The sequence below is a fragment of the Heptranchias perlo genome, chromosome 4 (assembly GCF_035084215.1).
Source record: "Heptranchias perlo isolate sHepPer1 chromosome 4, sHepPer1.hap1, whole genome shotgun sequence".
Classification (NCBI taxonomy): domain Eukaryota; kingdom Metazoa; phylum Chordata; class Chondrichthyes; order Hexanchiformes; family Hexanchidae; genus Heptranchias; species Heptranchias perlo.
The window spans coordinates 79,765,866-79,782,804 of NC_090328.1; the positions used below are offsets into that span (position 1 = coordinate 79,765,866).

Sequence of the window (16,939 nt, forward strand, 5' to 3'; positions counted from 1 at the left end):
ATTAATTACTTGCTGATCCTTAGACTAAAGAATAAGCTCAGTGCAACTTTACATGAGTGGCAAGTATTTCCCTTCTTTGCCATTTAAAAATCCTGTTTTCTCCCCGACATGTGGTGGCACCTCACATTGGAACTTCAATGTACGGTACCTCAGAGTGATGGGAAACAGAATCGATCCAGCAGTGCCCTATATTTCTGAGCTCAGCCATGCTGCTTAAAGCAGCAGTGAGCAGGGACCTGCAATCTTCTCATAGGGGGGAGGGAAAATTAAACAAAAAGGAATGGATTTCATCAACTATATCACCCGAAGTTGAATGGCATAGCAGTGGAAAATCAAGGTAAATTGGACAGGGAGGCCCACCACTGCATTCCCCCATCAACCAGTGCCAACCTCGATTTTATACCCTCAACACCAAAGGAAAGGCAATCATTTTACTGCCTGCTGCATGTAAATTACAGCAGGGAGGTGGGTCTGGAACCACATGTGATTTCCCTGCCTTCTGCCACTACAACCAACGACCCCAGGGACTGCTAGGAGAGAGTTGGCGGTCACCCCCAAGGCAGTGATAAAAGTCCTGCTGATGTCTCTTTTGGAGGGAGCATGCCCAGTAGTGGGCATCTCTCCCTCTCCTCAACATAAGAACACAAGAAATAGAAGCAGGAGTAGGCCATACAGCTCCCAGAGCCTGCGCCGCCATTCAATTAGATCGTGGCTGATCTTCGACCTCAAGTCCCCTTTCCTGCCGTATCCCCATATCCCTTGATTCCCTTAGTGTTCAATAATCTATCGATCTCAATCTTGAATGTACTCAACAACTGAGTATCCACAGCCCTCTGGGGTAGAGAATTCCAAAGATTCACAACCCTCTGAGCGAAGAAATTTTTCCTCATCTTGGTCCTAAACGGCCAACCTCTTATCTTGAGACTATAACCCCTAGTTCTAGACTCCCGAGCCAGGGGAACAGCTTCTCAGCATCTACCCTGTCAGCCCTCTAAGAATCTTATACATTTCAATGATATCGGCTCTCATTCTTCTAAACTATAAAGAATATAGAAACATAGAAAATAGGAGCAGGTGTTGGCCATTCGGCCCTTCGAGTCTGCTCCGCCATTCAATATGATCATGGCTAATCCTCTATCTCAATACCATATTCCCGCTCTCTCCCCATACCCCTTGATGCCTTTTGTGTCTAGAAATCTATCTAGCTCCTTTTTAAATATATTCAGTGACTTGGCTTCCACAGCGTTCTGTGGTAGAGAATTCCACAGGTTCACCACCCTCTGAGTGAAGAAATTTCTCCTCATCTCAGTTCTAAATGTCCTACCCCGTATCCTGAGACTGTGACCCCTCGTTCTGGACCCCCCAGCCAGATGAAACATTCTCCCTGCAACCAGTCTGTCTAGCCCTGTCAGAATTTCATATGTTTCAATGAGATCCCCTCTCATTCTTCTAAACTCGAGTGAATACAGGCCGAGTTGATCCAATCTCTCCTCATATGACAGTCCAGCCGTCTGGTGAACCTTCGCTGCACTCTCTCTATGGCAAGTATATCCTTTCTTGGGTAAGGAGACCAAAAGTGCACACAATACTCCAGATGTGGTCTCACCAAGGCCCTGTATAACTGCAGTAAGACATCCTTGCTCCTATACTCAAATCCCCTTGCAATGAAGGCCAACATACCATTTGCCTTCCTAACTGTTTGCTGCACCTCCATGTTTGCTTTCAGTGACTGGTGTACAAGGACACCCAGGTCCCTTTGTACATCAACAGCCCCCAATCTATCACTATTTAAATAATACTCTGCCTTTCTGTTTTTCCTTCCGAAGTGGATAACTTCACATTTATCCATGTAATACTGCAACTGCCATATAGGCCCATTCTACTCCATCTCTCCTCGTAGGAGAACCCTCTCATCCCAGGAATCAATCTAGGTGCACCCCCTCCAAGGCAAGTATATCCTTCCTTAGGTAAGGAGAAGAAATTGTACACAGTACTCCTAATGTGGTCTCACCGGAGCCCCATATAATTGCAGGAAGACCTCTTTACTCTTATACTCCAACCCCATTGCAATAAAGGCTAACATATCATTTGTCTTCCTAATTGCTTGCTGTACCTGCATGCTAACTTTCCGTAATTTGTGTACAAGGACACCCAAATCCCTCTGAATACCAACATTTCTTAGTCTCTCATCTTTTAAAAAATATTCTGCTTTTCTATTCTTCCTACCAAAGTGGATAATTTCATATTTCCCCACATTATACCCAATCTGCCAACTTCTTGCCCACTCACGTAACCTGTCTATATCCCTTTGCAGACTCTTTGTGTCCTCCTCACAGCTTACTTTCCAACCTAGCTTTGTATCGTCAGCAAACTTGGATACATTACACTCGGTCCCCTCATCTAAGTCATCGATATATATTGTATTGATATATATTGGACAAGTGTGGATTAATAAAGGAAAGCCAGCACGGATTTGTTAAAGGCAAATCATGTTTAACTAACTTGATTTAGTTTTTTGATGGGGTAACAGAGAGGGTTGATGAGGGCAGTGCGGTTGATGTGGTGTATATGGACTTCCAAAAGGTGTTTGATGAAGTGCCACATAATAGGCTTGTCAGCAAAATTGAAACCCATGGAACAAAAGGGGCGGCGGCAGCATGGGATTAAAATTGGCTAAATGACAGGAAACAGAGAGTAGTGGTAAACGGTTGTTTCTCAAACTGGAGGTAAGTATACAGTAGTGTACCCCAAAGGGTCGGTACTTGGACCACTGCTTTTTTTGATATATATTAATGACCTGGGTGTAGAGGGCACAATTTCAAAATCTGCAGATGACACAAAACTTGGAAGTGTAGCAAACATGGGAATGGGACTAACTGGATTGATCTTACAAAGAGCCGGCGTGGGCTTGATGGGCAGAATGGACTCCTTCTGTGCTGTAACCATTCTATGATTCTATAAACAGCTGAGACCCAAGCACTGATCCTTGCCGCACCCCACTAGTTACTACCTGCCAACCCGAAAATGACCCGTTTATTCCTACTTCCTGTTTTCTATCTGTTAACAAATCCTCAATCCATGCTAATATATTACCCCCAATCCTATGAGCCCTAATCTTGTGTAACAACCTCTTGTGTGGTACCGTATCGAATGCCTTTTGAAAATCCAAATGTTCTACCTCCATTGGTTCCCCCTTATCTACCCTGCTAGTTACACCTTCAAAAAACTCTAACAGATTTGTAAAACCATGTTGACTCTGCCTAATCATATTATGATTTTCTAAGTGTCCTGTTACTATGTCCTTAATAATAGATTCTAGGATTGTAACTACTACTGATGTTGGGCTAACTGGCCTATAATTCATTATGTTCTCTCTTCCTCCTTTCTTGAATAACGGGGTTATATTTGCTACCTTCCAATCCACAGGGACCGTTCTAGAATCTAGGGAATTCTGGAAGATCACAACCAATGCATTCACTATCTCTGCAGCCACCTCTGTTAAAACCCTAGGATGTAGGCCATCAGATCCTGGGGATTTGTTGGCTTTTAGTCCCATTAATTTCTCCAGTACTTTTTCTTTGCTAATCCTAATTACTTTAAGTTCCTCACTCTGATTAGACCCTTGGTTCCCTACTATTTCCAATATGTTTTGTGTCTTCTACTATGAAGACAGATACAAAATATTTGTTTAATGTCTCTGCCATTTCCTTATTCCCCATTATAAATTCTCCTGTCTCTGCCTCTAAGGGACCCACATTTACTTTCGCTACTCTCGTCCTTTTTACATACTTGTAGAAGCTCTTACAATCTGTTTTTATATTTCTTGCTAGTTTATTCTCATATTCAAGTTTCTCCCTCTATATCAATTCCTTGGTCACCCTTTGCTGATTTCTAAAACCCTCCCAATCCTCAGGCTTACTATTTTTTGGCAACATTGTAAGTATCTTCTTTTAATCTCATACTATCCTTAACTTCTCTAGTTAGCCACGGTTGGATCACTGTTCCCCTGGAGTTTTTCTTCCTCAAGGGAATGTATATTCGTTGAGAATTATGAATTATTTCTTTACATGTTCACCATTGCTTATCTACCATCATATCTTTTAATCTAATTTCCCAATCTACCTTAGCTAACTTACCCCTCATACCTACGTAATTGGCTTTGTTTAAATTTAAGACCCTAGTTATGGACTTAACTACCTCACTCTCAAACTCTATGAAATTCCATCATATTATGATCAGTCTTCCCCAGAAGATCCTTAACTATAAGATTACTAATTAATTCTGTCTCATGACAAAATACTAGATCTAAAATAGCCTGTTCCCTGGTTGGTTCCTCGACATACTGTTCTAGAAAACTGTTTCGAATGCATTCCATGAACTCGACCTCCAAACTACTTTTGCCAATTTGGTTTGCCCAGTCTATATGAAGATGAAAGTCTCCCACAATTATTGCATTACCCTTGTTACATGTTCCTCTAATTTCCAGATTTATACCCTGTCCAACGCTATAACTATTATTATTAGGGGGACTATAAACTACTCCCAACTAATGTTTTCTGTTATTTCTTATCTCCACCCATACTGATTCTACATCCTGATTTTCTGAGCTAAGATCCGTTCTCACTACTGCCTTCATCTCATCCTTTATTATCAGGGCAACCCTTCCCCCTCCTTTTCCATTTTGCCTATCTTTTCTAAAAGTCAAGCACCCGGGAATATTTAGTTCCCAAACTTGGTCACCCTGCAACCACGTCTCATTAGTGGCTACTAGATCAAACCCATTTACCTCTAATTGTGCCATTAATTCATCCATCTTGTTATGAATGCTTCCTTCCTGACACATTGCTTGTTTTTACCCAAATCACTGCTCTGCTCTACAGCCTTGACTTTTCTCTTTAGACTGATAAATTTACCCTTACCTGAACCATCCCCCCTCTTATTAAAGCCCTATCTACTGCTCTAGTTATTCGATTCCCCAGGCCACTGGTCCCAGCCCGGTTTAAGTGGAGCCCATCCCAACGGAACAACTCCCTTGTGTCAGATTGTAAGAGTTTGTACAAGTATTCAAAAAGGAAGAGATTAGTGAAAGTAAACGTGGATCCCTTAGAGGCTGAGATAGGAGAAATTATAATGGGGAATAAGGAAGTGGCAGAGACGTTAAACAAATATTTTGTATCTGTCTTCACAGTAAAAGACACAAAAAACTTATCAGAAATAGTGAGGAACCAAGGGTCTAATGAGAGTGAGGAACTTAAAATAATTAATATTAGTAAAGAAAAAGTACTGGAGAAATTAATGGGACTAAAAGCCAATAAATCCTTGGATCTGATGGCCTACATCATAGGGTTCTAAAAGAGGTAGCTGCAAAGATAGTGAATGCATTGGTTGTGATCTTCCAAAATTCCCTACATTCTATAACGGTCCCAGTGGATTGGAAGATAGTAAATGTAACCCCGCTATTCAAAAAAGAAGGGAGCAAAAAAACAGGGAACTACAGGCCAGTTAGCCTGACATCAGTAGACGGGAAAATGCTGGAATCTATTATTAAGAAAATCATAATATGATTAGGCAGAGTCAACATGGTTTTATGAAAGGGAAATCATGTTTGACAAATCTATTAAAGTTTTTTGAGGATGTAACTAGCAGGGTAGATAAAGGAGAACCAGTGGATGTCGTATATTTGGATTTTCAAAAGGCATTCGACAAGGTGCCACACAAAAGGTTGTTACACAAGATAGGGGCTCATGGGGTTGGGGGTGATATATTAGCATAGATAGAGAATTGGTTAATGGACAGAAAACAGATAGTAGGAATAAACGGGTCATTTTCAGCTTGGCAAGCTGTAACCAGTGGGATGCTGCAAGGATCAGTGCTTGGGCCTCAGCTATTTACAATCTGTATTATCGACTTAGATGAGAGGACCGAGTGTAATGTATCCAAGTTTGCTAACGATACAAAGCTAGTTTGGAAATTAAGCTATGAGGATGACACAAAGTGGGTGATTCTAGGAGGCAATTGCGGCTGCATTAGGGGCGGAAATCCCTTTTGGATTAGGAAGCTGGCTCCAACCCGCTGACTTCTGAGTTTCCTAGGAACCCATTAGTGTGCACGCGGGCGACCCGAAAACGGGAAATTAAAGTCGTCGGGATGACAGTTAAAGAGCCAAATGTACCTCATTGAGGTACTTAAGGCACTTTACCTGTGACAGATTAAGTACTTAGAAAGATTTTTAACTTACCTGGGCGGCTTGCCCACCGCTTCTAATTCAAGCCTGGTGAAACCAGGCAGGAAGGGCCGGATCAGGGAAAAAGAAACTAAACAAATTAAATAAAAAACGATAGATGAAGTGAAAACACTAAATGAACCTATCTTTGCACCTGCTCCGATGTCCGACGTCTCCCGCTCCGATGTCCGCCTCTTCATCTCCCCCCCGATGTCCCCCCGATACCCTCCCAATCTTCTCCCGATGTTCCCCTGTCCCCCCCCAATCTTCCCCTCTGCCCCCACCCCGATCTTCCATTCTCCCCCTGGATCTTTCACTTGCCCCCCCCCGCCCCTGGTCTTCCAGTCCAGTGCCAGATGACGTCTCGCTCTCTCTCGCCCCCACCTCATGTTGCAGCTCCGGAGAGGACGTTAGTCATCAGCAATCAACATACGATTGTTCATGCGGGTTTGCCATGCACACCTTCACCCCCCCGCTGCCAACCCGCCACCATTGTAAAATCAAGCCCAAAGAGTCTGCAAAGGGATATAGACAGGTTAAGTGAGTGAGCAAGAAGGTGGCAGATGGAGTATAATGTGGGGAAATGTGAGATTATTCACTTTGGTAGGAAGAATAGAAAAACAGAATATTTTTTAAACGGTGAGAAACTATTAAATGTTGGTGTTCGGAGAGATTTGGGTGTCCTTGTACATAAAATACAGAAAGTTAACATGCAGGTACGGCAAGCAATTAGGAAGACAAATGGTATGTTGGCCTTTAGTGCGAAGGGGTTGGAGTATAAGAGTAAGGAAGTCTTGCTGCAATTGTACAGGTCTTTGGTGAGACCACACCTAGAGTACTGTGTACAGTTTTGGTCTCCTTGCCTATGGAAGGATATACTTGCCTTAGAGGGGGTGCAACGAAGGTTCACTAGATTGATTCCTGAGATGAGAGGGTCGTCCTATGAGGAGGGATTGAGTAGAATGGGCCTATACTCTCTGGAGTTTAGAAGAATGAGAGGTGATCTCATTGAAACACATACGATTTTGAGAGGGTTTGATAGGGTAGATGCCGAGTGGTTGTTTCCTCTAGCTGGAGAGTCTAGAACTAGGGAACATAGTCTCAGGATAAGGGGTTGGCCATTTAGGACTGAGATGAGGAAAAATTTCTTCACTCAGAGGGTTGTGAATCTTTGGAATTCTCAACCCCAGAGGGCTGTGGTTGCTCAGTCGTTGAGTATATTCAAGGCTGAGATTGATAGATTTTTGGACTCTAAGGGAATCAATGGACATGAGGATCGGACGGGAAAGTGGAGTTGAGATCGAAGATCAGCCATGATCTTATTGAATGGCAGAGGAGGCTTAAGGGGCCGTATGGTCTACTCCTGCTCCTATTTCTTATGTTTCTTCTGTTTCTTTCCTCAGTACTGGTGCCAGTGCCCCATGAATTGAAACCCCTGCTTCCCACGCCACTTTTTCAGCCACACATTTAACCCTTTAATCTGTTTGTCCCTATGCCAATTTGCGCGTGGCTCAGGTAGTAATCCAGAGATTATTACCTTTGAGGTTCTGCTTTTTAATTTGGACCCTAGCTCCTCAAACACCCTCAGCAGAACCTCATTCCTAGGTCTACCTATGTCGTTGGTTCCTACATGGACCATGACAACTGGATCCTCCCCTCCTGCATCAAGTTCTTCTCCAGCCGTGAGGCGATGTCCTTATCCCTGGCGCCGGGCAGGCAACACAGCCTTCGGGACTCCCGGTCACGGCTGCAGAGAATAGTATCTATCCACCTGACTATACTATCCCCTACCACTACCACATTCCTTTTCACTCCCCCCACTTGAATGGCCTCCTGTACCACGGTGCCATGGTCAATTTGCCCATCCTCCCTGCAGTCTTTGTTCTCATCCATACAGGTAGCAAGTACCTTGCAAGGCCAGCATTTATTGCCCATCCCTAATTACCCTTGAGAAGGTGGTGGTGAGCCGCCTTCTTGAACCGCTACAGTCCATGTGGTGAAGGTTCTCCCACAGTGCTGTTAGGAAGGGAGTTCCAGGATTTTGACCCAGCGACGATGAAGGAACGGCAATATATTTCCAAGTCAGGATGGTGTGTGACTTGGAGGGGAACGTGCAGGTGGTGCTGTTTCCATGTGCCTGCTGCCCTTGTCCTTCTAGGTGGTAGAGGTTGCGGGTTTGGGAGGTGCTGTCGAAGAAGCCTTGGTGAGTTGCTGCAGTGCATCCTGTGGATGGTACACACTGCAGCCACGGTGCACCGGTGGTGAAGGGAGTGAATGTTTAGGGTGGTGGATGGGGTGCCAATCAAGCGGGCTGCTTTGTCCTGGATGGTGTCGAGCTTCTTGAGTGTTGTTGGAGCTGCACTCATCCAGGCAAGTGGAGAGCATTCCATCACATTCCTGACTTGTGCCTTGTAGATGGTGGAAAAGCTTTGGAGAGTCAGGAGGTGAGTCATTTGCCACAGAATACCCAGCCTCTGACCTGCTCTCATAACCACAGTATTTACGTGGCTGATTTATTCTCATTTTGTCCGAATCTTTGAGCCTAGAAACTGCTGCTACAAATCGTGCAAGTGGAACGTAATTCCATTGGGAGTAAGAAATGGGGCTGAGCCCAGTTCCACTGGGTTTCTGCCCCTCTTAAAATGCTTAACAAATTGAATTCCAGGTGCATAGATGCTTCTTCTGCCTGCCCTTGGTACATTATAGTTGAAAGGGCAAATGGAAATCAATCTCAGAAGCATTGTTTGTTGTTGCTACAGAGGCCATAAATCACTGAAGGGCAGGAAAAGAAAATTGTCCCTTTGGATCTTCGGCCCAAGTGGCCACTTGCTCTCCCTCTCAGTGTGGTTTCTGCTGCCTCTGTGCAGCAGGTGTCCCTGTTATGCTACTACTGACACAGGCACCTGGCCCTATTATTTAGATGACCCTGTCCCAGGGATTTGTGACAGGGTCAGTGTTAGGACAAATGGAGGGCAGAAATTCTGCCCCGTCGCACTGTGGCCAGTGGTATTTTGTCATCTTCATCGCTTTACGATTTAAGAACATAAGAAATAGGAGCAGGAGTAGGCCATACGGCCCCTCAAGCCTGCTCCGCCATTCAATAAGATCATGGCTGATCTTCGACCTCCCTTCCCACCCTTCCCCCATATCCCTTGATTTCCTTAGTGTCCAAATATCCATTGGTTTCAGTCTTGAATATACTCAACGACTGAGCATCCACAGCCCTCTGGGCTGGAGAATTCCAAAGATTCACAACCCTCTGAGTGAAAAAAAGTTTCCTCATCTCAGTTCTAAATGGCCGACCCCTTATCTTGTGACCATGACCCTTAGTTCTAGACTCTCCAGCCAGGGGAAACAGTCTCTCAGCATTTACCCCGTCAAGCCCTCTAAGAATTTTATATGATTCAATAAGATCACCTCTCATTCTTCTAAACTCCTGAGAGTATAGGTCCATTCTACTCAATCTCTCCTCATAGGACAACCCTCTCAGCCCAGGAATCAATCTATTTTTCCACATTGTGTACCATTCCTGGAGTGAGTGACTCTGTGAGCTGACCTGTTCCCAGGCCTCTGCCAATGCAGCTTGACCTGGCTGCCAAATGATGCGTAACTTCCAGTGTAAACCTGTAGATTCTGCTTCTGCTTCAATATAATTTTGCATACGTGATTTTTTTTAAAAACCGAGTCCATATGAAGAAAAATTAAGATGGCCGTTATTAGTTCTCTTTGGTAAAACAAAATTAATTAATTTGCACTAGCTGCACCGCTTCTGATTCGCCATTATCCTCGCTGTGGCGTATTCAAAATTCAGTTTTCCAATAAAATTTGGAGTCAATTCGCCACTGGAGGATTGGGGCGCACAACGGTCTAACTTATGGCATACATTGTCAAAATTGCCGAAGTGGGAAAATCTGAGCCACTGTCACATCACGTATTTCACCAGACCCACTTTGGAACAGCATGGGAGGACAGATGGATATATATATGTCTTTTGGAATTACTTTCCATTTTAATCACAATTGTAAACCAATTACCTCATTACAGGTAATTGTAACACACTCACTCTTATGTTGCAAAAGCAATTAATTTTAAGTTTTCAAATGCCTTTTCTGAAAAGAATGATTAAATAGACATACCTCCTCTCTGATGATCACCTGTCACTTAGACCAGTTTCTGAAATGGGTTTTCTATGTTGTTGATCTGATTTTGGGTAGATTCAGTTTCAAGCAATTCTGAAACAACAGGATCTTGAGCGGAAACCATTACAGAAGTTTAGAGATAGGCTCATTACTGGGGTTTGATTCTAATCAGTGCATGCAGGTGTTCCCACTTGCTCAAAGCTACATCAAGAATGATCTGGGCTCAGCAATATGAGCCATGCACCAGCTGGAATTGTTTAACAAATGCAAGAAGTTCCTGCTGTGCTGCTTTTAACTTGATGCAGCCGTTTTATTGACATATGTACTGATTAGAATTGGTCCATAGAGCAAGTATACTTTCTTTGAATTGGATAACACTGGGTGGAAATTTAACATTATTTAGAATGATGTGGTTTAAGTCTGTGAAGACCCGTCATTAGAATTTTGGGAGCCTCCGGCAAGGTAAGTCATGCGCACTTACTACCCAAAATTTTATAGGTCAACTAATATCACCCATTAATAATCACCTTAGTTATGTTCTTAAATAACTTCAAACAATGAAAACTCGATTAGTATCACACATTCAAAAAGACGATGTCCATGTTAACTTATACTTAACGTATGTGGTTTCATTTAATTATTAGACTGGCTAGCATATTATACTTTTACCCCATATTGACTTTGAGTCTCTTTCTGCTTTGAGTGATTGACTGCAACTGATGAATTTTGTAATTAACTCTGTTGCTGATGATTTATAATGGAATCAATTATCAGGAGTAAACTTTAGGATTGTCTGTACAAAAAAAAACCTGGAAAGTAGTCAACATGGATTCAGAAGGGGACGATCCTGCCTGAGCAACCTCCTCGATTTCCTTGAGGAAGTAACAATTCAAGTGGACTGTGGGAAGCCCTATGTCACGGTGTACCTAAATTTCCAAAAGGCACTTGACAACATTTCAAATGAAAGGTTATTAGTTAAGCTCAGAGTAAAAGAGATCCAAGATGTGTTGTAGGAGTGAATAAGAAATTGTCTGAAGGGTAGAGAACAATGAATACTTGTTAGAGGAGATGTGTCAGGGTAGGGTGAACTATTGAATGGTGTGCCCCAGGGATTGGGGCACACCAATCTGTTTCTAATTTACATCAGTGACTTGAATTTAGAAACCGTATAACAACAGTGACTACACTTCTACACTTCACAAAGTAATTCACTGGCTGTGAAGCATATTTGGACATCTTGTGAAAGGTGCTATATAAATTCATGTCCTTTCCTTCTCTTCTTTCAAATTCATCACGTATACCAAACTAGGAGAGGCAGAGGAATCAGTGGAGGCAGCTCAGAAATTACAAAATGAGTGGACAAAATACGTAAGTGGGTAGAACAATGGCAGATAAAATTTAATGCTGATATAAGTGTAAAGGACTGCACATAGGAAAGAAAAATAGATGACATATGTACTCCATGAATGACCCTTCTGGAGTATCTGAGATCAGGGTGAAGTCATCTCATTTAAATATTTGTAGTGGGCATGCCACAAAGGGCGTATCTTGGGCAGAGGGGTAACATAATAGTGGTGCTGGCTAGCCGATAGTGCAGCAGCCAGTGCTGCTGGCCAGCAAGATGTTATGCCATTGGTCCCATTTATAAGTGGGTTGGAAATATACTAATGCCTACATGTTGATTGAGGATCCAGGCCAGCATCTAAGCCTGGACTCCCAAGTGGCCCCTGCTCACCACTGAGCAAACCTGCACACTGGGTTAATTCTAGCATTCAGATCACTTGCCGTTGGAGTGCCCAGGATTCAGGAAGTTCCTGGCATGGAAATTTCTTTCCCCCCACCCCCCACCTCTGATGTCATGTTGGGAGCAGATAGAGGTTCCACTCTAAACAGGCTGTTATGGATACTAGGCCCAGGCTGTGGGTTTCATATTTACTGGAAAACCAGCTCTTAAAATTGTTTTGCAACCAGTGAAAATTGCTCCCACCTGCAAAATGGGCAGTGGGAACACAAAGACAGGAGAATAAAGTTAAGTATAAACTTTTAAACTTCAAAAAAGAAAGTTGAGGATAACATATTTGTATTTAGTCAGTAAAAGAGTATGTTTTAGTTATTTAATTCAGTAATTTAGGTTACTATTAAAGTAATAATGTTTCAATAACTTTATTATTGTAATACCACTGTTTATTTCAAAGACAATTGAATGGGCTGATAACAAGTAAAACTGATTAGTTACCAACAGTTTCAGGGTTTAAAGCAGCAAGAGTCTGGAAGAAAATCATCACTGGAATTATTATGCAAGTAATTGGTATGTTTACCAGAACTGCAAATTCTCACCAGTTGCTGCTAAATTGTGCTCAATTATGCCCTTTCCCTCAGGGGTGGAAGAGCAGGGTTGTTGATAATTACATTATGTTATTTTCTTTAGTGAGGTGGGGAGGGGGTTTCTCTCTCTTTCTCCGTGTCTGGCTCTTTGTGTTGCTATCTATCTGTCGCTATTCATTGGTCTTTCTGTCTCGCCATATCTATTTTGTTTTCCTTGCTTCTCGCTCTCTTTCCATCTTTCTGCAGAGCCAGCCGTAGGATTTTGGTGGCCTTCATCAAGATTAGTCACAGGGACCTGATACCCATCAGTGGTATATGTGAAGTTTCAAAAGTTTATATGATCAAATATTTAAAATTAATGAAGTCTACTAGCAGCATAATATTTCTCTTGCCTTCTATCTTCGTGCTTTAACATTATTTTAAGACAACTGTAGTGTCACTATGATCTGTTTTACAAGGCAAAGGGAATCATGCAGGAGAAAACAGGTCGGATGCTGATATTCCTTACAGTGAGATACTATTGCAGATTCATGACCATCTATTGTTCGTGTCACTCAAATACTTAACAAGCCAATCTCCGATTGCAAACGTCACTTAACCAACCTAATACCTTATTTATTATTTTGTGCTTTAAAGTACAGAAACCACAGAGCCTCATTAATACTAATTATTTAGACCTTTTGGGTGAAATTTTCCAAGATCCTGCTCCATTGGTGGGGCTTCAAATGCACTGAATGGTTTATCAGAAAATCGGCATGGTGCACCCTTTGCCCAGTTGTCTCTCAAAATGGCAGTCAGGCTCCTATATACATCATACGACCCTGATTTGCATATTAATGAGCTTACCATCTAAAACAGGCAGGCGCTTCCGCCGCCCAACGGCCGGAGCGGCGGCGAACGGGGCAGTAAGTCTACCGACCCCATTTTGAGGTAATTATTGTGTCGTTAATGCCGATTTAGCCAAGTTAAAATCAGCCCCCATTACTCTTTTTGTGAAGGTACAATTCCAATTATTTCCTTCCCTCTTACTTTACAAAGTTTCCCCATGTGATACCTGTAACTGTGTCAAAATAAAGACTATAAACTGCACATAGACCTCTACCTATACCTTCTCTAATTTTTTTTTGAAAAATATACTTTATTCATAAAATTTGTAGCAAAACATACAATACAGTTGTCATATCACATTCCAAACGTACACAATACAGATTATACAATTTGCAGGTTAAATCAAGTACAGTTCAATGAACACATTGTGCATAATTACAGTTCATGACACTCTGGGGTGTCTCATTGCATTATACTCAATACAGATTATTGATTACAGGTACATTACAGATTCATTACAGGTACATTACAGCGATTTGAATTTTACATTCTGCCCTGGGGTTGGGGGGGGTTCCCTGATTGCAGCCCCTCGGTATACAATGGCGGGAAGGATTTAAATGGTTGCCTTTAATCTGCACTTGTGAGCAATGAGCAAAGACTCTCCTGCTGAATTTTGCTTCACCTATATGATGGCCCTAGCCCTGCTCAGCACCTCCCTAAAGTGATGTGGATTCAGTCATTTTGAGAATTGCGGGTGGAATGCCCATCTCACCACTCTGTGATATCACATGTTGTGGCTCCAATGAGCTGTACTTGTGCCATAAACTACGTCATTATTTCTTAAATTTGTTTGTACCTTTCTGGAAATAATAATTTAAATAAGTACTGGGGATGAACATCTGAACTCAGCTTGAGGTACAATTTGAGTAGCCTGCAGCCAAATTCATTTTAACTTCCGATTCCATCAATTGTTTTGGCTCTTGGGAGTATTTGCCTTTAACTATTTGAATTGTACCTAAAGTGAAAGTTCTGAAAACTAACAATAACAAATACCTTCTGTCCAGTTTTGGCTCTGATGCACAACCAAATAGCTGCATTGATTCTGGCCTTCGGCCAGTGCAGGATATGAATACATATCCATTAAAGTATGATGCAAGGTGTTGCTCAGGAACCATTAATTCAGTGTGGGTATAGATTAAATGTTTGCAATTTCAATTTCAGGATTCAATGGCTAGAAAGAACATTGTTGTTGCTTCAAAGGGCTGTGTTGCTGTTAGTGGAAAATTTGGAAACAATACATATAATGACAATTATTTTCAATAATAATTTTCAACTGAGGTCGTTGGGCGTGGGTGGATTGTTAACCTGATTTGCCAAATTCAAAAATCAATCTCTTGCCCAAATCCACCCACTGAGAACAGGCAAAAAAAACTGGCAACATACTCGGTATGAAAAATATAAAGGTAAAAATTAAGATCGCAAAGTTCAGATACAAATGTTCAGCACACTTCTACATTCATGGGTGTACAATTTTTGCGCAGGTGTAATCTCTTTTTTAAGTAAAAATAACAGAGCAATGTATCATTAAGCCACTGGAACTTCATCAATCCAATTGGAATTTTTACCCTATACTGCTTTAAATTTAAGGATCAACATTTAATTTGCAAGCATGAGGTACACACTATCATCCCCCACAAGAAAAATAATAATTTTGATCATTTCCAGTGGAGACACTTCAAGTCGCCTCAATGTCTCTGAGCTGGGGGAGGAGACCAGCGACCCCACTCTCAATTATTATCCAGTGACTCTCGATGGAAAATTTTGATCTGTGGATGTCGGCTAAGGATAGGATTAGGCTCAGCTGTGATGCCTCTCCTCCCCATGGTTGAACAGCCTACCCAGTCATTGTCTAAGCTAAAACAGGATAAATGGCCATTTGGGCAAGGTACTGGAGAGCTGCCAGTGCAAATAGAATTGTAAACTAGCATGAGTCACCGCTTTTTGGAGAGGGAAGGAAAAAAAACAATTTAATTGTGCAGTGTGGTTTTCAGGTCTGCTGAGTAATTATTCACAATTATTTAATTTGTTTCTAAACACTGTGAGCAGCCAGGAGGAAATGGCCTCATATGGTGCAGGAAGCTTAAGAACCAATTTCCTCCCTACTCTCACAAGCAGAAACAACAAGGGAGACATACAGAACCATATCCACTGAGAACCTCATTATAATTGTTCTTTCATTAAATGGGGGGAAATGAAAAAATGGGGACATTGTGCTACTGCCACACCACTTCTGATATGACAGTATAATAAAACTTTGGTTACGTTCTCAGTGCTCTTTGACGTTGCCTCATCTTTCACACCAAATAAATCATACAGCGCATGTAACAGGGACATAAATACGACAGATTTCCTGTTCGTAATTCATGGTGAAATTGTAACAATGTTCTTTATACATCGTTTACAATTTCACTAAAAATAACAAACATAAGAAATCGTTCCCCATGGCTTGGTTGCAGATCATATATCAAATAAAAAGAGGGCACTATGATTTTTCCAAGAGCTGTTTGGGTGCTGTGAGGCCAAAGTAATCAGAAATTATGAACGTGAGAGCAATTTTACAACTGACATAAGAGACTCACGTTCTTGGAAATAGGAGCATAATTTTGATCGTTAGTGATTGTTAGTTTTGGCAGCTGGGAGGAGACCACAACAAGTTGTAGGATGGAAATGCCTTTACATTTACTATCTGGAGCAGGAGGATGAGCAGGAAGCTCTGTTGGATGCCAGGGTAGTGAGATAACATCAGATCCAGATAGACATTCCTGGTCCTTGCAATGCTTTTGCAGGCTTCGGTTTAGCAGGGTATTCGACTGTGAGCTGCTGGAAAGGTACCTGAAGCCATGGTCCCATGCCTCCACAAAGCTACTGGAGAATGCTCTCTCTGCACCTGACAAGGGGTTTACCCTTGCTGTCCAGTGCTCAGTGCTTCGACCTTACTACTTCCATCATGCTATCTATAGGCATTTGATAAGCTACCACATAATAGAATTGTTAGCAAAATTAAAGCCCATGGGATTAAAGGGACAATGGCAGCATGGATACAAAATTAGCTAGGAGACAGAAAGCAGAGAGTAGTGGTGAATGGTTGTTTTTCAGACTGGAGGGAAGTATACAGTGGTGTTTCCCAGGGGTCAGTATTAGGACCACTGCTCTTTTTGATATATATTAAGGACTTGGACACAGAGGGTATAATTTCAAAGTTTGCAGATGACATGAAACTCAGAAGTGTAGTAAACAATGTGGAGGATAGTAACAGACTTCAGGAGGACATAGACAGACTGGTGAAATGGGCAGACACATGGCAGATGAAATTTAACGCAGAGAAGTGTGAAGTGATGCATTTTGGTAGGGAAAATGAGGAGAG

General features: G+C 42.1%; 1 protein-coding gene across 1 annotated transcript in view; it reads left to right on the forward strand.

The window, feature by feature from the left end:
• The window catches only part of zmp:0000001301 (rab9 effector protein with kelch motifs), a 126,156-nt gene that overhangs the window by 77,889 nt on the left and 31,328 nt on the right, over positions 1 to 16,939 (forward strand). The gene's annotated exons all lie outside the window — the stretch shown is intronic.